The sequence below is a fragment of the Littorina saxatilis genome, linkage group LG16 (assembly GCF_037325665.1).
Source record: "Littorina saxatilis isolate snail1 linkage group LG16, US_GU_Lsax_2.0, whole genome shotgun sequence".
Taxonomy (NCBI): domain Eukaryota; kingdom Metazoa; phylum Mollusca; class Gastropoda; order Littorinimorpha; family Littorinidae; genus Littorina; species Littorina saxatilis.
The window spans coordinates 35,365,245-35,387,744 of record NC_090260.1 but is presented as its reverse complement, the minus strand read 5'-3'; the positions used below and the strand labels follow the sequence as shown (position 1 = coordinate 35,387,744).

The following is a 22,500-nucleotide window of genomic DNA, read 5'->3' as shown; positions in this document are numbered from 1 at the left end:
GGGGGCTTCAGCCTTCATCAACGCACCCCCCTGTACCATGTGGTCGGGAATCTTACTGGTCAACGCTACAGGGACGAAATTCTCGCCCCTATTGTCTTGCCGACCCTGCAGCAGATTGGCCCAAACGCCGTGTTTCAGGATGACAATGCTACTCCTCACAGGGCCAGGCTTGTCAACGACTACATCCAGCAAACCGGGGTCGTCAGGATGGATTTCCCTGCCTGTTCGCCAGACATGAACCCCATAGAGCATGTATGGGACGAACTGGACAGGCAGGTGAGGGCCAACCACCAGCCTCCCAGAAACCTGCAGCAGCTGCTGCAGATGCTCCAACAGGAGTGGCAGGCCATTCCACAGGCCTTTTTCACGAAGCTTATGAACTCTATGCGGTCAAGGTGTGGTGAACTTGAGCGCAAACGTGGCGGACACACCCATTATTGACCTCATGAAAGACTTGTTATGTTTATTTGTGACCCCTCTGCTGTTTGTGGACATGAATAACCGAATCGGCTCGATGAAATAAACCCAAATTTTGCAGTTGCGTTGCACATTGACTGAAGTAAGCGTGTTCCAAATTTCCGTACGATATGTTCATTCGCTCTTTTGCTGTGATTGCGTGTGTGAACCGTCCTTAACTTTTTTCCGCTAGTATATCTTCCACTGTAATTCTTTTCGAAAAGGTTCTGAAGTAAAAGGTTTGGAAATTGAAACTGACGATTCAGAAGAATTGCATATGTTTAAAAAGATTTTGAAGGCACTTCTGTATGCCGATGATGTTACCATGTCTTTGCGTGATAAAGATGACAATAAAGCTGTTCTAGGGATATTAGACGAGTTTGCAATTATATCCGGTTTGAAGATAAATAGAGTAAAATCAGAAGCAATGTGGATTGCATCAAAACGGAATAGCAACGCCCTCGTTACGGATACGGATTAAGATGGGTTAAACAAATGAAGATTTTGGGAATATATTTTTGCAATACATCCAGTGCCTCCCTCGTGAATGAAAACTGGACACAACGAATTAAGAGTATTAAACAGGTGATTTTAAACTGGGAAAAACGGAATCTTGGCATATTTGGTAAAATGTGCGTAATAAAAAGTTTTTTGATTTCCCATTTTGTTTATGTTATGCAGGCAATATGCATCCCTGAACCTGTGTTGAAAGAAATTAATACGATATTGTTTCGTTTTCTTTGGAGGAAAATTAATTGTAATAAGAAAGCGTTTGAGAAAGTGAAGAGAAGTGTTATGTGCAGTGGAATAGGAACAGGAGGAATTCAAATGATTGATATGCAAATATTGCTAGAATCTATTCTGTGCGGCTGGCTTGCTCAGCTTTCGAATATGAATAACAATAGTATATGGACTTGGATTCCTAGATTATATTTCCGTAATTTTGGAACAGATTTATCTTGTTTTAATTCAATTATTGGTCCTAAAAAATTTAAAGGATTAGATAGTCTTCAGTCCTCCTTTTGGAGCAAAGTACTGCGAGTTTGGTTGGAACATAATACACTGCACTCTCCTTCATCTCTGAAGATGGCATGCATTTGGAATAATGTCGATATAAAATATCAAAATAATGTAATTTATTTTGACAACTGGGCAAAAAAAGGAATAACACATGTCAATGACCTTTTAGAAAACAATTCCATTTTGTCATTTCAAAATTTACAGAACTTAATTGGTACTTCACCAGAACTCTATTTACAGTACATTGTTGTTCACTCGGCGTTATCTCGTTATTTAAAGAACAATACGGATTATGTATATGCTGTTACTGAAGAATTTTCGAAATTGTATTCTAATGATAAAGTTATGTTAAAAGCTAGAGACTTTCGAAATTTTATGACAGATATGAAATATAGTCCACCCTGCTGTGTTCGATTTTGGCTGAACAAACTTGGTATTAATATGGAAGAAAAAGTTTGGCTCAATGCAAAAGAGACAACAACGGAAACTAGACTAAAAGTCCGCCGTGTTATTGGTATTCTGGAGATCGCATATCACAAACAATTCACTGTAAGCTCAGGCTATATATAAGTGATCTTAATAACGATCTAGTGAGACGACACGCTGCTACAGATGCATCTTGTGACTGCGGATTTCCGTCCGAAACCGTAAAACACTTATTATACTCACGGAATAAAATAACTTAACATGTTTTAAAATTTAATATCTCAAAATCGGAAAAAGTTGCAGGAGAGCGGGGTAGTACCATCAATTCCTGAGAAGAGGAAAAAACCCGGAATGTTCTCGGTTGCTTAGTTTTTTCACAATTGGTCCTCAAAGACGCATGGTGTCATTTTGGAGTTTACTAGACTGACAATTAAGCTAATTTTTGTCGCAAGAATTTGTTCCACGCCTTAGTGAAGAACAGTCACGTTTATGTGAGGGGTTAGTAAATCCCGCAGAAGCAGCCGACGCTCTGTGTAGCATGAAAAATGGCTCGGCCCCCGGGGCTGATGGAATTTCTATTGATTTCATGAAAGTATTTTGGAGCAAGATAAGCAGATTGCTTGTTGATTCATTTAATGAATCATTTGAAAGGGAGCAAAATCAAGGGGTGATAATATTGTTGCATAAAGGAAAAGATCTGGATAGAGAACGATTAAGTAATTGGAGACCAATTACTTTAACTAATACTGATTATAAGATTCTAGCTAAAGTTTTGGCAAGAAGAATGGGTTTAGTAATTAATGAACTAATCAGTGTAGATCAGGTTGGTTACCTAAAAGACAGAAATATATCAACAGTGATTAGAACGATTGACGATGCGGTTAATTACTTTAATGTTAGTGGAAAGGCGGGTTATCTGCTTGCCCTGGATTTTAAAAAAGCTTTCGACAGTGTATTAAAGTCACTACTTCTTAATGTTTTTGACAGATTTGGATTTGGATCTAGTTTTAAAAAGTGGGTGGAGATTTTGATAAAAGGTACTACAAGCTGTATAAATCATGGAGGTTGGTTATCGGAGAGTTTTAACGTATTTAGTGGGATTCGACAAGGTTGCCCGTTTTCGCCGTTGGCTTTCGTCTTGGCGGTAGAATTGTTGGCGATTAAGATAAGAAACAGCCCTATAGTTGGAATAATTACACCGAACATGATTAATCAGGATAGTACGGTCATAAAGATAAAACAAATGGCAGATGATACAACCCTGTTTTTAAAAAATCGAGATGATGCTAACATGGCAATGAACACATTGAACCAATTTAGCAAAGTCTCAGGGCTACAATTAAACTTAGATAAAACGAAAGCTTTAAGAATGGGGAGAGAACCAACGGAACCTAATCTGCCTTTCCACGTTGTTAAGGAGATCAAAATTTTAGGGATTAAATTTAGTAGTTGTAAAATGGCAAAAGACATCGAGGAAAACTGGAAATTCAAAATGGAGAGTCTTGATGTCATGATTAAACAGTGGAGTAAAAGAGATCTCAGTATACAGGGAAAAATAACAGTTATTAAAACGTTTATGACTTCCCCATTTGTGTATATTATGCAGTCTGTTGGTCTTCCAAAGCAAGTTCTCACACAGCTAAACACGAAACTATACAAATTTGTATGGCAAAAACAATATAGTAATAAAAAAGCTTTTGAAAAGATAAAAAGGAAAATTATGGAGTCTGAATATGAGCATGGTGGATTGAAAATGATCAATATGTTTGATATACAGAAAGTGTTTTATTTAAATTGGATTGGACGGTTGCATGAAGCAGGTCGAGAAAATTGGAGTGCAATCCCAAACTGGCACATTCAACAATTAACAGATTTTAATCACTTGGCAAAAATTAATTGCACACAAAAGGAATTACAAGGAATCGAAAAAGTTCAAAATGATTTTTGGAAAGAGGTATTTTTGACATATCTTGATAATAAAAATAAAGTAGGTTTAGAGGAAGTTGACAGAAATGATGTTGGTAATCAACTGTTATTTAATAATAGACTGATTCAGTTTAAAGGTTAAGTGTTGGATTTTGTAAAATGGCGCCAGAAAGGTTTTAATGTTATAAATGATTTGTTGAATGTTGAAAGAAATCAGTTTCTGTTATGTGAAGATGTTCAGATCACTGTGCAGCAAAACCCTGCAATAACCTTTTTTGAATACAACGCTGTGATGAATGCAATTCCAAAACAATGGAAAGATTGGATTGTAGACAACCCAGCACATATAGTTAATGTAGATATAATTGATGATGAATTGAATGTGTTTAAAAGCAAACCCAAGTTAATTAAGTTATATTTAAAGAAAAAACGGAATTATAGCATTGAAAAATCTCATGCAATCGATTTTTGGAAAAGAAAACTAGATTTTGTTTTTGTCGAACAGACGTGGTTGTTGCCACGACAGGTGACAAAAGAAGTGCGCCTGCGTGTGTTGCAATGGAAAATTTGTCACAATTTATATCCCACCAATATTTTATTACATAAAATGAAAGTAAGTCAAACAAAAAACTGTAACGAGTGCCCACATATTTTGGATGTCATGGAACACTTTTTCTATGAGTGTCCCCGAATTAGAAGGTTTTGGACTTATATTGAAAAAATGTTGAACAGTCTGACAGGTCGGGCTTTCTTATTGTCTATTACAGATGTATTATTAGGAATAGAAAAATGTCAGCGTTAATTAACCATGTTTTATTGATAGCAAAAATGTGCATTAGCAAAGTTAAGAAAACTAAATCGCCTATTCCATTGGAAATTGTATTTCAACAAGAACTTGCGCTACGAAAGGTGTATCCCCATTGTCCTTAGCTAGATTGCTGTTGAATTAAAAAGTAATTTAATGGAAATGTAACCTGTAATGCAAAAGAAAACAAAATTAAAATTTCATTGAAGAAAAAAAAAAGACCAATGAAGAAGGATATGCTCACCGCCCAAAAAGAAAGAAAAAAAAAGAAAAGAAAAAAGAAAAAAAGACAAAAGAGGCAAAAAAGATGGGTTGAAGCAACCTTGCATGCAACTGAGGTAAAAAACAAAAAACAAAAACAAAAACAAAAAAAAGAAAAAGAAAAAAGAGAAAAGAATAAAAAGAAAGAAAAAAAAAAGAAGAAAAAAAAAAAAAAAAAAAAAAAGACTGACACCTAAGCTTGCCGACGCTGCCGACAGCCAGTGCACGCTGTGTGTGCTGTAAACAGCTAGGCCTGCACTCTTTGACTCTCGGGGCACGTCTACCCGTACTTGAAACCTGCAAAAGGTCTGCTGCTGATACACGAATATTGCATGAAAGTACTGCCTTTGGTTTGTCCGTTTGTTTCTTTCTCTTTGCCCAAAACTGTCCACTCTGTCTTTCACCATGCCACGAACGTGTGTGAACGATAGACTCGTCGCAATAGGGATGTTAAGAGGAGGGATGACTTATACTGATGTTGCTAGGAGATTCGGAGTGACCAGGCAATCAGTGCACGCACAGCGCTGTCAAACACACAGTGCTAAGTTTGTAACCTCCAAAATGACACCATGCGTCTTTGAGCTCAAATTGCAAAAAAACGGAACAAGCCAGACTATTCCGGTAAATCACTCCTGTAACTTTTTCCGATTTTGAGATATTACATTTTAAACAATGTTAAGTTATTTTATTCCGTGAGTATAGATTGTCCAAATTATCGCGAAGCACGTCAAGAAACCATACATACCCTCCCTAACCACAGTATTCACCTCCCCCACCTTCTAAATGGAGACAGACAGTATTCTTTAGATTTGAACAAGAACATTTTTTCCAGAGTACACTCGTTCATTGAACGTTCAGGCCGCTTTGGGCAAACCAGAATCAATGCTCCACAAGCCGGACAACAACTTTAATTTCTGCACAACTCCCACCCATCCCTCTTCTTTTTATTCCTTTTCTTGGGGTCCTTCCTTCCTCTTACTGTCTTTCTTTATAATGATTATGCAACGTTTATTATGTTATGATAATTTTGGATGATTAATGTAATGAGATGAGGATGATTATAATGTTGATGCTTTGGATTTCCAATTTGGTTTATTTAGACAAATTGTTCAGCCGTTACCGCCTTACGTTATAATATCCATGCAGGAACACCACTACAAGCTTCTAGCTTGTTGCTGTTACCTGTGTCTTTTGTATACATGTCATGATTGTAACATTTGTTGAAATAAACTTATGTTTAGACCAAAGATGAAGCTTTCGTTTCTTCTTTTTCCTCCCAGTCAAAAATGTATTGCGATTCTCTAGCCACTCCAGAAACCTTTTTCTGTCCAATCCCCGAAGCATGTCTAAGGAAAGGAAACAATTGAAAAACAACAATAACAGCAGACTGAATAATCTTTATTTATTGTCCTTGTCTACTAGTCCACTGGTCGAAACTGGCCCGGGGGTGGGCGTTTACTAGGTACTATACCATGTACACCTGCATGCAACTGAGGTTTATAAAAAAAATAAAAATAAAATCTCCCCGTGTTTTTATTTCATTTAGTTTGTTTGGGTTGTTGCTATTGACTTTGAAACTGACACGCCGGCGAAAACGCCGGTAACGCGTGCGCAGAGAAGAGCAAGCATCGGGAATCTTCAATTCTAAAAATAACCAACTGGTAGCTGCCGACTTTCCGCTAGACACACATGAATACCGGGGAAAAATAAATAATTACTGGGCAGTAAAAATAAATACTGGGCTGTAGTTAAACAACAGTTTGACTTGGAAGGACACAATGTTGCAGCTTTTTAGCCAGCGTGTTAGTTTCAAAGTCAATAGCAACTACCTTGTGACCAGTTTCTCCCCTAGACTGTATTGAAAAATGCGTCCGTGTGAGCTGACCCCCACTTGTCACCAGTAGCAAAGAACAACTCATGTGCAAGTCGGTTTAGTTCAATGATATTTTAGCAAACAGACACCGATGAAGATATAAATGCACGTTTGCTCAAGGGGACTTCCGAAGGATTTTAATAGAAATGCGCGCAGCAGAATGTATATGGCCTTTCTGATTCCCTATTGAAAACATTTAATACACTACTCACAAAAAGTTAAGGATCACTATGAGAAAACAGGTGGTCAATAAAATCAGTTCGCTACTGTTATTTATTTCTTAGTCAAACCAAATTGTTATGAATTCTTGTTCAGCTGTAAGTGGGCGATGTTGTTTTAGTGGGAAAATTGCACGGAATTCTGTACTACTGAGTTTGGTAGCAAATGAAAAAGCGGAAACTTGCGAAAACGGACCTTGTTTTGGACCGTTCAGCCCGAACACATTGCACAAGCCACATGGAAAAACCATTATGCACGTGCAAGCACTGCTGTTTATGTATGAGATGCTGTCACTTGCTTGGCTTTTTGAGAAGACATACCACCAGTATTAGGCATTATCTGACAAAGCCTCCCCGACGAAAATTGAACGAGTTTGAGAGGGGACGAGCTGTTGCATGGTTCCAAGATGGTGTCCCCAAGCGAAAAGTGGCCAGGCGACTTCACGTGTCCATCTCGGTCATTGTCAGACTGGTTCAACGTTTCCCAGCCACTGGGAGGGTCCAGGAAAGACGCAGACCTGGGCGACCAAAGAAGACAACTCCACGTGAAGATCGTCTCATTGAACGACTAGCCTTGCAAACAAGAACAGCCTCTTCCAGCATTATTCGAAGGCGCTAGACAGCTGAGGGTGGCTACTGACACCAACATCAGCCAGCAGACCATACGGAATCGCCTTCATGGGTTTAGCCTCCGTTCTCGTCGCCCAGCTGTACGGCCACGCTTAACTCCGGCCCATAGGGCAGCACGCCGCGCCTTCTGCAGACGTCACGTGAGGTGGACACGTCAGCAAGGTCCCAGGTCCTGTTCAGTGATGAATCACGCTTCACCCTGAACCACAACGACGACCGACTGAGGGTCTGGAGGCGCCAAGGGGAACGCTACATTGACGCCACTGTCCAAGAAAAGGTGGCCTTTGGTGGAGGTTCTGTAATGGTCTGTGGGGCCTTCAGCCTTCACCACAGAACACCCTTGTTTCATGTACAGGGTAACCTGACTGGCCTCCGATACCGGGATGAGATCCTTCGACCGCTGGCTGTGCCTACACTGCAGCAGATGGGACCGCACGCTCGCCCCACAGGGCAAGGGTGGTCAACGACTTCCTGCAGCAGTCTGGAGTCAACAGAATGGAGTGGCCAGCATGCAGTCCCGATCTCAACCCGATTGAGAACCTCTGGGATGAGTTGGATCGCAAAGTGAGGAGCAACCACCCCCCTCCCAGGGATGTTCAGCACCCCTACCAGGAGCTACAGGCTGAGTGGCAGGCGCTTCCACAGAGGATCTTCACGACCCTGGTCAACTCTATGAGGACTCGCTGCGTCGAGTGCCAGAACAGCCAGGGCGGTTACACGCATTACTGAACTTTTGGGAGCATCTGAATGTCATGTCTTGTGATTTCAACGACTTTGTGAAATTAAATTTCGATACGTACACACTTTGATAAAATGTACAGACCACACGATTGCTCGAAATTGAAGGAAATGTTGTATCGTTATTGCTAAAGCATTGAATTAAACGTTTGCCAAATACCAACGCATTGGCTTTCTTATTTGGAAAGTTATGAATTTGTGTGCAAGTGATCCTTAACTTTTTGTGAGTAGCTTAGATCCCTTGACTTTGGATATGACAAGAAAATATCCGGCGCATTTACGTGATTTGTAAATCACGGGGCGATTGTTTTACATTTTTACAAATCACGGGTTAACACGCTCGCATATTTTGTGTTCTAATGCAGGTGTCGATCACACGTGCGGTCAAAAACGGGAGATTTTGCGTTAATTACTAGGGGCATTATGCCAAAAAGCGCTGTATGTCAGCAAAGACTTGGTAGTTTGCTTTGAAACGTAAATACGCCCGATATTTTCTTGTCATCTCCAAATTAAGTCAAGGGATCTATTAAATGTTTTGATTCTTATTTCATTACTTTTTTGTCCCATCGCTGGGATATTCGGGTCAATTCCCCCCAATGGAAGGCTAGCAGGAACAAAGTCGCGCTTCCTCCAAATCAGGGGATCTATCAGATGTTTTTATATTTAGTCAAGTTTTGACTAAATATTTTAACATCGAGGGGGAATCGAAACGAGGGTCGTGGTGTATGTGCGTGCGTGCGTGTGTGTGTGTGTGTGTGTGTGTGTGTGTGTGTAGAGCGATTCAGACTAAACTACTGGACCGATCTTTATGAAATTTGACATGAGAGTTCCTGGGTATGAAATCCCCGAACGTTTTTTTCATTTTTTTGATAAATGTCTTTGATGACGTCATATCCGGCTTTTCGTGAAAGTTGAGGCGGCACTGTCACGCCCTCATTTTTCAACCAAATTGGTTCAAATTTTGGTCAAGTAATCTTCGACGAAGCCCGGGGTTCGGTATTGCATTTCAGCTTGGTGGCTTAAAAATTAATTAATGACTTTGGTCATTAAAAATCGGAAAATTGTAAAAAAAAATAAAAATTTATAAAACGATCCAAATTTACGTTTATCTTATTCTCCATCATTTGCTGATTCCAAAAACATATAAATATGTTATATTCGGATTAAAAACAAGCTCTGAAAATTAAATATATAAAAATTATTATCAAAATTAAATTGTCCAAATCAATTTAAAAACACTTTCATCTTATTCCTTGTCGGTTCCTGATTCCAAAAACATATAGATATGATATGTTTGGATTAAAAACACGCTCAGAAAGTTAAAACAAAGAGAGGTACAGAAAAGCGTGCTATCCTTCTTAGCGCAACTACTACCCCGCTCTTCTTGTCAATTTCACTGCCTTTGCCATGAGCGGTGGACTGACGATGCTACGAGTATACGGTCTTGCTGAAAAATGGCATTGCGTTCAGTTTCATTCTGTGAGTTCGACAGCTACTTGACTAAATATTGTATATTCGCCTTACGCGACTTGTTTCTTCTTTACTTCATTGTCCAATCACTGGGAAATTCGGGGCGTTTCCTCCCTGTGGAAAGCTAGCAGCAACAGAGACACGCTACCTCAAAGTCAAGGGATATATTAGATTGTTGTTTTTCATTACTTTATTGTCTATTCGCTGGGAAATTCGGGTCGCTTCCTCCCAGTGAAAAGCTATCAGCAACCGAGTCGCACTACCCCAAAGTCAAGGGATATATTAGATTTTTTTTCTCTCATTACTTTATTGTCCCATCGCTGGGAAATTCGGGCGCTTCCTCGCAGAGAAAAGCTAGCAGCAACAAAGTCGCGATACCCCGAAGTCAAGGGATCTATAAGATGTTTTTGTCATTAATGTATTTTCCCGTCGCTGGGAAATTCGGGTCGCATTCTCCCAGAAGAAAGCTAGTAGCAACAGAGTTGCGCTACCCCAAAGTCAAGGGATCAATTAGATTTATTTAATTCTTTTCATTATTTTATTGTCCCATCGCTCAAAAATTCGGATTTGTTTTCTTTATGCTAAAAATCGTAATATTTTATCTATCGAGTCCAAACCACCCCCACCACCCAGCGTGGACGGCTTCACTGTGTCACAATGTGGATGCAAAGAAAGACAAAAATATCTACTGAAAGAGCACACGCCGACGACGAGCAATATCTAGTAAAACTGCAGACGGGTCACCTGCAGCCTCAGCCGTGTGTGTATGTGTGTGTGTGTGTAATCCAGCAGCGTGCTTACAACAACAACAACAACAACAAACACAAAAAACACCTAATAAAAAATGTTTAAAAAAACCCACAATAAATACCGGTTAAGCGATATGAAACAAATCAGTCAATCTGTCGCTCGAAACAAAAATATCAACACTAAAAACCAGCCATATATGACGTAATGTGAGTAGTTTTGACAGCATCGCTGACCTTAATTCTGTTTTCACATATTAATGTTTAAAACAAACATAAACTTTGAAAATAATTCTCTGAGAATGTTAGGACAGTTCCACTCATCTTGAACTCAGGTCAAAAGGAGTTCAGGTCATTCTCTCCCTGACAGGATGCCTTGAGATTCCTTGTCTGGCAAGGAAACCGATTTGTGTGTGTGTGTGTGCATATTTAGAGTTTTTTGTAATGTATTATTGATATAAGCAGATTCGCGATCGTCGATAATGATTTTTCATGGTGTTTTGTCATTTTAAAATTACGAAGGAATTGAAATGTAAGACAGTTTCAAGCGAGCTATTTTTCGCGGCTGTATTTACTGTGCAAACAATTCTAAATATGACAAAAGTGTCACGTGATAATCAACCGTTTGGTTTCGGCGCTCACTGGAGCAGACGATTTTTTCTGTAACCAGTTGACAGAGATGAAACCATATATGTGACCCTCCACCACGAAATGAGTCGCATGTCACCTTTGCATGATTTTCATATTTTTACATTTTCCTAAATAATTTTTCATGTTCTATCCAGTGGTGAAAACCGTTTTAGAAAAGAGCGAAAACTGTTTGAGTTATAAGCCTGTAACAAAGGTGACCCTCACACTGTTACCATACACTCCCCGGACTTATATTAAGCCTAGCGCAGAACCGCGCGAGGTGACATGCGACTCATTTCGTGGTGGAGGGTCACATATTACGGTCTCCTTCCGGCAGCAGTCCCAAAAATTCGACTTGTTTTGACCTTAGAACGATGTCTTTATCATAACTGTGAAGAACAGAACGGAGATCACTGTCGAAGTCGGCCAATCTGCAATCATTTTCGTCTCGCGAACACTGATCTCAAATTTAATAATAATAATAATAATACGAATATTTATAACGCGCACATATCTCACCAACAGGCGACTCAAGGCGCACATACACTCGTTCACACACACGGAGACTTAAAGTCACTAGCACACACACACACACCATCAAACATTAAAATATGTACAGTTATTCAGGGTGGGATGGGGTGGGCAGTGTATAATGCATGGATTATTTGGAAAAAAGGAATGTCTTGAGTGCAGATTTGAATGATTCGAGGGACTGTTGTTGGCGGAGGGGGAGAGGTAGTGTGTTCCATTGGCTAGGTGCTTGGAAAGAAAATGAGCGTTGACCTGCTGTTTTGAGTTTGGTGTGGGGGATGTTGAGCTTGAGGGAGTCGGCAGATGATCTGAGTGTTCGTGAAGGGACATAGAGAGAAAGGGAGTCGGAGAGATAGGCAGGGGCGAGACCATGGAGGCATTTGTAGGTGAGAGTGTTGATTTTGTAGGTGATACGGGCAGGAACGGGCAACCAGTGGAGCTGATGTAGGAGGGGGGTGATATGATCTCTTTTTCTTTCGTAGGACAAGACGGGCAGAGCTATTTTGAATGCGTTGGAGACGAGAGATAGAAGAAGAGGGAAGACCCGCCAAGAGAGAGTTACAATAGTCAAGACGTGAGAGAATGGTGGAAGTGACCAGTTTGGCGGTAGCATCTGTGGTGAGGTATTTGCGGATAGTGGCGATGCGGCGGAGTTGGAAGTAGCAGGTGCGAGAGACAGAAGAGATGTGTTGTTTCATGGAAAGGGTGTTGTCTAGAGTGACTCCGAGGTTTTTGACAGCAGAAGACAGAGGGACAGAAGAGTCAGAGAGTCGAAGAGAGTCGGAGGTGGCTTTGGAGAGTTTGGATGTAGTGCCTATTAGGATAGCTTCAGTTTTGTTGCTATTGAGCTGAAGTTTGTTTTCTGTCATCCAATTCTGCACGTCAGTGATAGTGTCAGAGATAGAGGAAAGAAGAGATTCAGACTGGTCAGGGGAAGAGCTGTTGTGAAGTTGAGAGTCGTCGGCAAAAGAGTGGTGGAGAACGTTGTGTCGGTCAAGGATGTGGTCAAGAGGTTGAGTGTAGAGAGTAAATAGTACAGGCCCAAGGACTGAGCCCTGAGGGACTCCGCACTCAAGCCTGATGGGGTCAGAGTCTGATGGGGTCAGAGTTCAGTTTGTCAATCGAAACAGTCTGGTAGCGGTCGGTAAGATAAGAAGAGAACCAAGAAAGAGCTGTGCTATGGATACCAAAGGTGTGCTGAAGGCGTTGAAGGAGGATGTTGTGGTCGCGAAAAACATATGGGAGATAACTCTGTATTCTTTTTTTTTATATAGATTCGCGTAGGACTGTAGCGTCCGGTCAGAGAGACAACTGGCAATAGCCGTGGAGCGATGCTTATCAGAATGAGTTCCACTGAGTCCATCATAATCAAATATAGTGCCGAAAAATTAAAGCTTCTTTTTTTAATACAATAACAGGATAGATTGTTCCAAAAAAAACTACAGAAAATTGGCCATTTTGACCTCCATAATGTAACATCTTAAAAGTAAGTGTAGTTGGACCTGTCTTTAACGACAGTTTGAAACTGTCTACCCGAGTTGTTATCGCAATTAAAGAAAGCCGCCGTTGGCTACTCGGGTGGTGTCTTATCGCTTTCAAGAGTATGTCAAGAGTATGTCAAGAGGTGTGTATGGGGTGCACTCAAGCGCAGAAGACAACGTGATTGCATTCGGCTAACTGAGAGCCGTCCCGTCCGTCTGATACGTTTAGCAGTCGGTATAGCGAGATGGTAGTGTATGAATGTTATGTATTGGTGATGTAGAGATAGTACAATGTAATTAAAAAAAATAAATTTAAAACAAACATGATTTTAAAGGTTGTGAAAGACAGGTTGTGAACGTTAGTTTGGGCCGAAACTGGCAGCCGCAGTCCGTTTAGACATGTGATCGCAGTTGACAAGTAAGCAATATCTTAAAACATGTCGCGTAGACGAAATTAATACATTCAGTCAACCCTTCGAACTCACATTATGAAAGACAATACGAAGACAAAACTCAATACCTGTGTCGATTTCATACCTGACGGCGACCGCTATCGCGTTCACGCCACAGAAAGCCAGTATAGCGCAGTAGTGTAAAGCGCTTCTTATGAAATTGTGCTTTTTCTATTGTATATTAATTTTTTTTCGAGCTTGTTTTAATCCAAACAGGACATTAAACGTTGTATGTATTTTTGACCAAAATATGACATTTTACACAGATCGAAACAGTCAGTGTTCCTCCGAGACCGCGCTAGCGGTCGAGGTGAACGACTGTCGAGATATGTGTAAATTGTCATATTTTGGTAAAAAAATACAAATAAAATGTATGTATCTGGGTAGAATTTCTTGTAGTTTTTATGATTGAACGCACACAAACATGCACTATTTTGTAGTCTCGGCTGGCCGCCTAAACAGACGTTTTGTCGGCCTCTGACGTCACATAGCTCAAAGAAGGGAAATCCAGTGTTCAATCGATACACATAGATTTGTTTATGGAATCAGAAAATGATCAAGAATAAGATTACATCTTTTTGGATCGATTCATCACATTTTATTTTTAAATACAATTTTCTGACTTTTAATGGCCAAACTCAAAAAATAATTTGCAAGCTTTAATCCTGAAATGCAATCCTGTTGTCCGGATTTTGTCGAAAGTTACTTTTACAGAATTTTAATCAAATGAATCCAAATATGAGGGTGTGACAGTGCCACCAAAACTTGTACAAAATGCCAGATATTACGTCATCAAAGAAACGTATCCTCCAGTAGTCCAGTAGTTTTCTCTGAATGGCTCTACACATACATACACACAGACCCACAGACCCACAGACACGTACTACGTAGGCCCTACACCACAACCCTAGTCACGATTCCCCATCTAAGTTAAAACATTTAGTCAAAACTTTACAATATGTTAAAAAATATATATATATAATATTTCGTGTGGTCGTTATAGACAAAGTGGTGGACAAGCTTTCATTGGACAGGTTTGATTGCACGATCGGACTAAAGATTCAAACACACCGGTTGGCTTCAAGGGAGCCCGGGTAGCTCAGGTTGTGGACTTGTGATCCTAGGGTCGCGGGTTCGAATCTCGGCCGGGGCCCAGATATGTCATAATGATATACTACAACAACAAAAGTTCATGGAAAGATAGAAACGCTTACTTGCGTTGCAACTTTCAAAACATTTAAGAGTAATTCGCAGTCGGCTGCAGGTCGAACATCATGGAAAATTACATATGAAAATCCGGACGAGGAAGTAAACTTTACCAAAACATTATTGCGAGAAATGTCGCGACAAAACTGCCGGTTGTTGTTATTTTTCTACCTCAAATGCACTCGACATCTGCATGAGTAGGAATAGCATAGAACACAAAATACGCATGCTAACTTAACAAGACAACATGTTCTAGGTAGATAATGTTTGACTTTCTTCTCTCATGTAAAAGTTGTATATCATCTATATTGTTGTATCATAACAGAATTCAGACGTTCAAACGATTTCTGAAACAGACGTGTGCTGCCTGCTACATATATCATTAAACAAATCAAGCCAGTGATGTTGAGAAGAAAAAATATCGACAACCAACTATACCACAACGACAACAATCGATAATTTTGCGCACAAAACAAAAAAAACTTTCGGGAAATAGAAGTCAAGTAAGCTGATCAACTGAAAGAAGAATGAATCTGAATACACATATTTTGTCTTCTTTACCCCTGTCTCCACCCCCTGACCTTGGTTCGGCGCGTCGTTAACAGATACTATGATTTGACACGATCGTTACCTCACAGACGACACGACTCGCCGCGTCTACCTCTCCCTGTGTGCTTCTGTAGCGGCATGTATAGGATGAAAAATATTAATTAATTTATTTTTGTTGTTGAGCAACGGTTTTTACGAACACATAGTGTTAAATAAAACCTTGAAAGAAAAATGATTGTTGTGTATGCATGAACCGCGCACAAGTTCTATCACGCCTCTTCTGAGCGGCTCCCGTTCCACCAAGGGCAACATTTTTTTCTGCCAACGATTTATTGCATGAAGAAATCAAGTTGACACCTTCTTCGAGCTTCGTGGTCCGCCAGTAAAGTAGCGCACATACTAAATACATTCATCCATTGGCCCAAATGGTCATGTGATAAACCCAACGCTCCGCCCACTCCACTCAAAACACTTGACCGCCGCGTCAATGAAATCTTCGCTGGTGTTTATTGGATGGTCTGTTTTGTTACAGGCCGAACGCTGCCCGTCTTACAGAAGGCTCATAAGACCGCGTAAAAGCCATACCACGTTGAAATCAGCGGTTCTCTTCTAAAAGCGTGATTGACATTGTCAGTTAGTCAAGCAAACGAATGCACGCGTTCACGCATGCACACACATTAATATACGTTTGTTCTGCGAATTGTTTGCTTGTTTCTCTATGATTTGTTAATGCGTGCGCGTGTTTGTATGTGTGTTTATCACCAGTCGACATAATTACTGAAATACTCAATTCTTTGGACGCAACAGCACTCTGCACTTTCAAGCATGTACTACATGTACTGTTTTTGTACATGGGGTTAACACACGTTGTTTTGCATAGAAATCTTAATTCGTTAAGCGGGGAATACTTTAAAAAACAAAACCCACATGTTTTAACGATTCACGTAATGTTGCTTAGCTAACACAACAATTCGCCAAGAAAAATGTACTTAGCATACCCATTCCTAAAACGAGTATAAAGGATCTTAGTTGGAAAAAAAAGGGAAGTTTTGTTTTTGTTTTTTAAGTAAGTCGCCCAAGCGCTCTATCAACTTGGCTAAAAACAAATCTTTGAAAAAAAACACAACTAACTACACACACACACACACACACACACACACACACACACACACGAAAAAAATAAAAGAAAAGAGAAACACACACTAATGTGACATGATATAACTGAGTTTGCTGAAAACTGACGAAAAAGTACAAGACCGGAAAATCGCAAATGCTTACGCATAAACTTTTACAATTTCTTAGAAGCGCTCCGAACAGACACAATCACACACTCACATGCAACTTGGAAAAGCACTTCACTGGACAGTTCGGGTTGCAATTTTGGTTATTGTAATTATGTAACCACACACGTACCATCTGAACATCAGTGTCTAAGTGTTCAGTTATTCACACGGGTTTCATCTGCTTGGGTAATGGATTACAACTAAATAGCACTGAAAAAATTAATGTAAAGAATCAAGAATCAAACGCAAAAGAGATTATCGCCAGAAGGTGAAATCCTGTTTGTATGAAAAGAAATAATCGGCAACGGTAACGGAGCATTTTACAGTTAGTTATTTCAGATGTTTCCAAATTACATCACTGCGAATGTCTCTTGGGCTTCGAAAGGTGGATGTCGCCGGGGAAAAATCACTAAAACGGCTTATTTATTTCTTTATTTGTAAATGAAGTCCTTCCAATACGTATCAATGATTTGGATCACCACCTCAGGTTTGCCTAGGAAGGCGTAATCAATATTTTTAATTTTACGCCGGCAATAAATGTTTACTTTGCGCGTAAAACATATATTAAGAGCGTACAATTCATCAACAGTAATTAAAACAAACAGAAAATCAACAAACTAACTTACAAACAAGCAAAGGGACACGAGAAGAAAAACAAGTCGCGTAAGGCGAAAATACAATATTTAGTCAAGTAGCTGTCGAACTCACAGAATGAAACTGAACGCAATGCAACGCAGCAAGACCGTATACTCGTAGCATCGTCAGTCCACCGCTCACGGCAAAGGCAGTGAAATTGACAAGAAGAGCGGGGTAGTAGTTGCGCTGAGAAGGATAGCACGCTTTTCTGTACCTCTCTTCGTTTTAACTTTCTGAGCGTGTTTTTAATCCAAACATATCATATCTATATGTTTTTGGAATGAGGAACCGACAAGGAATAAGATGAAAGTGTTTTAAATTGATTTCGAAAATATAATTTTGATAATAAATTTTATATATTTAATTTTCAGAGCTTGTATTTAATCCGAATATAACATATTTATATGTTTTTGGAATCAGAACATGATGGAGAATAAGATGAACGTAAATTTGGATCGTTTTATAAAAAATATTTTGTTTACAATTTTCAGATTTTTAATGACCAAAGTCATCAATTAATTTTTAAGCCACCAAGCTGAAATGCAATACCGAAGTCCGGGCTTTGTCAAAGATTACTTGACCAAAATTTGAACCAATTTGGTTGAAAAATGAGAGCGTGACAGTGCCGCCTCAACTTTCACGAAAAGCCGGATATGACGTCATAAAAGACATTTATCAAAAAAATGGAAAAAAAGGTCTGGGGATTTCCTACCCAGGAACTCTCATGTCAAATTTCATAAAGATCGGTCCAGTAGTTTAGTCTGAATCGCTCTACACACACACACAGACACACACACACACGCACACACGCACGCAAGCACATACACCACGACCCTCGTCTCGATTCCCCCTCTACGTTAAAACATTTAGTCAAAACTTGACTAAATGTAAAAAACAGAGACAGAAATGGGGGAGGGGAGCATATGGGGAGGTGGAGAGAGGCATTACAAAAACTTTCCTGTTGACGAAAGCAAAATGACGCGAAATGAACCCAATGATGGTTTTTTTCAAAAGTAATGTAGTAAGCTTACAAAAGTGTTCTTTTTTTGTTTGTTTTATGTGTTTTCCTTTTAACAGCCAACTGTCGCCCAATTAGGGACTGCTCTACATTATGCAAATGAATATGAATAGTTAATGGTTGAAAAGTGTGAAAAAGAGAGAGAAACAAAGAGAGAAACAGACTGGTAGAGAGAAGATGGAGAGAGGGAGGGAGGGATTCAAAGAACTGTTGCCGAAAGCAAGGCATCTCGAGATAATGGCCTATAACCTGTTCAGGTAAGTATGTTAAAAGCAATTAACCGCTGAACTCATCCTCTCTAAAGAGTACACTTCACACCAATCGCTGAAGTTTTCAAGGGGTCATAGAGTACACACATTGGACAATAGAGAGGCCGTAAAAGGGTCGCGTTGCCATTGGTCAACCTGACCACGTGATCAGCCTCGGCACAAAGCTACGTCCGTGGTCATGGAAACCCTTTCTAGTTCAGTCCTGGCTCGGAACAGTTTTTTGTGGTTTTTTTTTCCGAACGATGTAGGCGTCTCCCAGGAATTGTTTTGGTTGGCGTGCGGAGCGGAGAGTTACAAATTACTTTAAAAGAAAACACTTTGGTTACTTCTCAGAGTGTTATGTATGGTCCGACTGAGGTGCCAGTAGCGGACGTTTTGAATGGAAACAAATTGAAACAACTTTTACAGCCCGGACTTCGGTATTGCATTTCAGCTTTGTGGCTTAAAAATTAATTAATGACTTTGGTCATTAAAAATCTGAAAATTGTAAAAAAAAATAGGCCTATTTTTTTTATAAAACGATTCAAATTTACGTTCATCTGATTCTTCATCATTTTCTGATTAAAAAAACATATAAATATGTTATATTTGGATTAAAAACAAGCTCTGAAAATTAAAATTACAAAAATTATGATCAAAATTAAATTTTCGAAATCAATTTAAAAACACTTTCATCTTATTCCTTGTCGGTTCCTGATTCCAAAAACATATAGATATGATATGTTTGGATTAAAAACACGCTCAGAAAGTTAAAACGAAGAGAGGTACAGAAAAGCGTGCTATCCTTCTCAGCGCAACTACTACCCCGCTCTTCTTGTCAATTTCAGTGCCTTTGCCATGAGCGGTGGACTGACGATGCTACGAGTATACGGTCTTGCTGAAAAATTGCATAGCGTTCAGTTTCATTCTGTGAGTTCGACAGCTTGACTAAATGTTGTATTTTCGCCTTACGCGACTTGTTTAAAATCAAGAGTCAAACTGACACAAAGATTTTCACCTTCCATTTCTCTGTAATGGAGGCACGCAGAGGCACGACGTAGAGAGAGCGTCAGATAACCGCGACGTAGGTTTGGGGAGTCGGGTCGGGCACTAAGAGTACAGTTTATTTTTACAGAACTGTACATTAATTATCGCAACAGGTTTAAACAGTTCGCTTTACATTTGATTCTGTCTCTCTCTGTCTGTGTCTGTCTGTGTCTGTCTGTGTCTGTCTGTCTGTCTGTCTGTCTCTCTGTCTGTCTCTCTGTCTGTCTCTCTGTCTGTCTGTCTGTCTGTCTCTCTCTCTGTCTGTCTGTCTGTCTGTCTCTCTCTCTCTCTCTCTCTCTCTCTCTCTCTCTCTCTCTCTCTCTCTCTTTTTTTTGTCGTTGGAATTTGAATTTAAACATATCTTTGAACATAAAACATAATTGTCAGAACGATTTCGAGTGAACAGACTTCGGCGTGTACGAACACAGATAACCCTGTGGGCTGCTGTCACATTTTAGGTTTCTATACAATGAGAAAATAACAAAGTGTTGTTGACTTTTCATGCAAGGAGGTCGATCCTTGCAATTTTGCATATTATGTTTGTTCTCGTATGTTAGCTTAAGTCGGGAAAGTCAGACGCAAGCGAAGGGAAATTACCAGATCACGCTCACAAGTGTGTACTAAAAGTCACATCAAATCCAATCTTCGGCCACTGTGAGGCCACTAAATGAGAAACAGATGACAGGCACTCCGCCACTTCTGCTGAAGGACATAGCAGGTACTTGGCTACACTTCACTGCGCCACATGAGTGATTCCATTTTCCGTTCGGCAATCAGTCTGTCTCACGCACAAATTGTCAAGGGTAATTTTAAACTGAGTCTAATTTTGTCAGACACTGGGCAAGTTTGCGGACTTCAACATTGACGATTGGGGTCTAAAAAACACATTCCTTCCTTATAAACGATTCAGAGAATAATACCCCCCCCCCACCCCCCCCCCCCACTCTATACCCCACCCCCTTGCATTTTGAAATCTCCTAACATTATCAGAAATTGAAGCTGGCGTTAGAAAGCATGACTGAAACCCCACCGCTGTTAATCTCTTTCTCGATAAAAGAAGATATACACGTATTGTACGGCCGTTTTCTCAAGGCTGTCCAAATGAAGTGCTATCTGAATTTAACTCTTTAAAAAAAAAAAAGACTAATACGGGTTGTTTTTTTTGTTTTTTTTTTAATAAGCCACGCCCCGGACTGCGCGCGCAACACATGCAGACGACGCATATATGTGTAGTAAGTTTTCGGAACTTTGGCGGAGTAATTTGATAGAGTTTTTAGATTGTGTCAACGACTGTAGACGTGATGTAACTTACAGATAAATTATATCTGAGCTTAAAAAAGTGTTTATTTTCAATAAAAATCGGTTCGGGTAGCGATGTGATGTTAATCTAGCAAATCAACAGGGCTACTTCTAATGAGACCGAAGTTCTGTGGGACTGAAGAATCATCAACCGAATGTGAACTGCTATTTGTTTAGGTGGTTCAGTCTTTCCCCCCATCGGCAGCCTGTAAGCTTACATTTACTGAAAAAATCCTGTTCATTTTTCTTTTGAGTAAGAATATTTGTCCGCAGCTTACGGACTAACCCGTTCGATAGTATACTTGGGTATAAACTTCCTTCCCAGATTGTCTCTGTCTCATCGCAAAATTACACAAACATTTTTCAATTTACAATATTTTACTTTGTCATTTTTTTCCCTGTTCGACGACTCTTCCGACTATGTGAGTGTGTATGCGTATGTTGAATCCGATTACGCTTGTCCGCTAAACTGAAAACGTGATCGAAATGACATTCGATCGATATTGAACACTAACTAGTTTTAAAAAAAAATGTATTCACACGCATACGCACACGTGCACTTTTGCAGTCCCATGCACTGACCGCTGGTTCTACCTTGTGCGCTTGTCCGGAGTTTTCTTTGTTTCTTTTTTAATTTGAGGTAATCGATAATAGCGTGGCATGAAATACAATTTTTGCGAAAACCCGGTGAAAACATATCGCTCCAATGAATGCTGTCCATCATGTGCGAGGTCGGGAAAAGTGTTACACGTATCGCATGAAAACAAAGAGTGTACAGATAAAACTGAAAAGGAATTAAAGCGGAGAAGTCGGCAACTCAGTCAAACCACCTCTAATAAAGTGACAAATAGTACTAAACTATCGACTACTAAGATTCATTTGATTTTGTAACTAAGAATTAGTTTTGTTTTTGACGGCGCCATCAATTTAAAAGAAATGCATCTTTTCTGGTTCACATTTAAATTAAAAAAAAAATTAAAAAAACCTACCTTTCTTTTTTTTTGATTCACATTTAGATAGTCAGCATTATATCATTTACATTTAACGTATACTGCATCCCGGTATCAGCATGCTTATACAATATAAAATAAAAACAGCGCTAGCATACCATGAACATAATTAATTTCCTTGTAAATCTGTTTGCTTCTTTCTTTATTTATTTATTTGTGTGGGGTGTTTTTTTGCGTGTTTCTTTGGGGAGAGTGTTTTATGTTCCTCAAAAGCACTTTGGTCAATATCCTTTAACTTTGAACTACCGTTCAGTTTGAGGACAGACAGCATGCAATTCTTTTATTTTTGGACAACAACACTGTTGGGGTTGATGTACAAAATTGATGGTTGACTGATCAAAAGATCAAAATATTGTGTGCGATATCGTTCCTTTAAACCTTTTGTTTAACAGCAGGTGACATATGGCATGGCACAGCCCCCGTTTGACCACCCAGGCTCTCCCTCGCCCACTTTGTCCCCGCAAGTTTTTTTGCTACCTTTCTATATGCACTGTCAATAACATTTTTTGAGGCGAATTTGTCGTTTGCTTGCAAAAAAAAA

At 39.7% G+C, this 22,500-nt stretch overlaps 1 long non-coding RNA gene across 1 annotated transcript in view; it reads left to right on the top strand.

The window, feature by feature from the left end:
* Positions 1-2,605: 2,605 nt before the first annotated feature.
* The window catches only part of LOC138950937 (uncharacterized), a 160,050-nt gene continuing 140,155 nt past the window's right edge, over positions 2,606-22,500 (top strand). Inside the window, exon 1 of the long non-coding RNA XR_011450872.1 lies at positions 2,606-3,957. This is a non-coding gene — a long non-coding RNA (uncharacterized lncRNA). The remainder of the gene's footprint in view (positions 3,958-22,500) is intronic.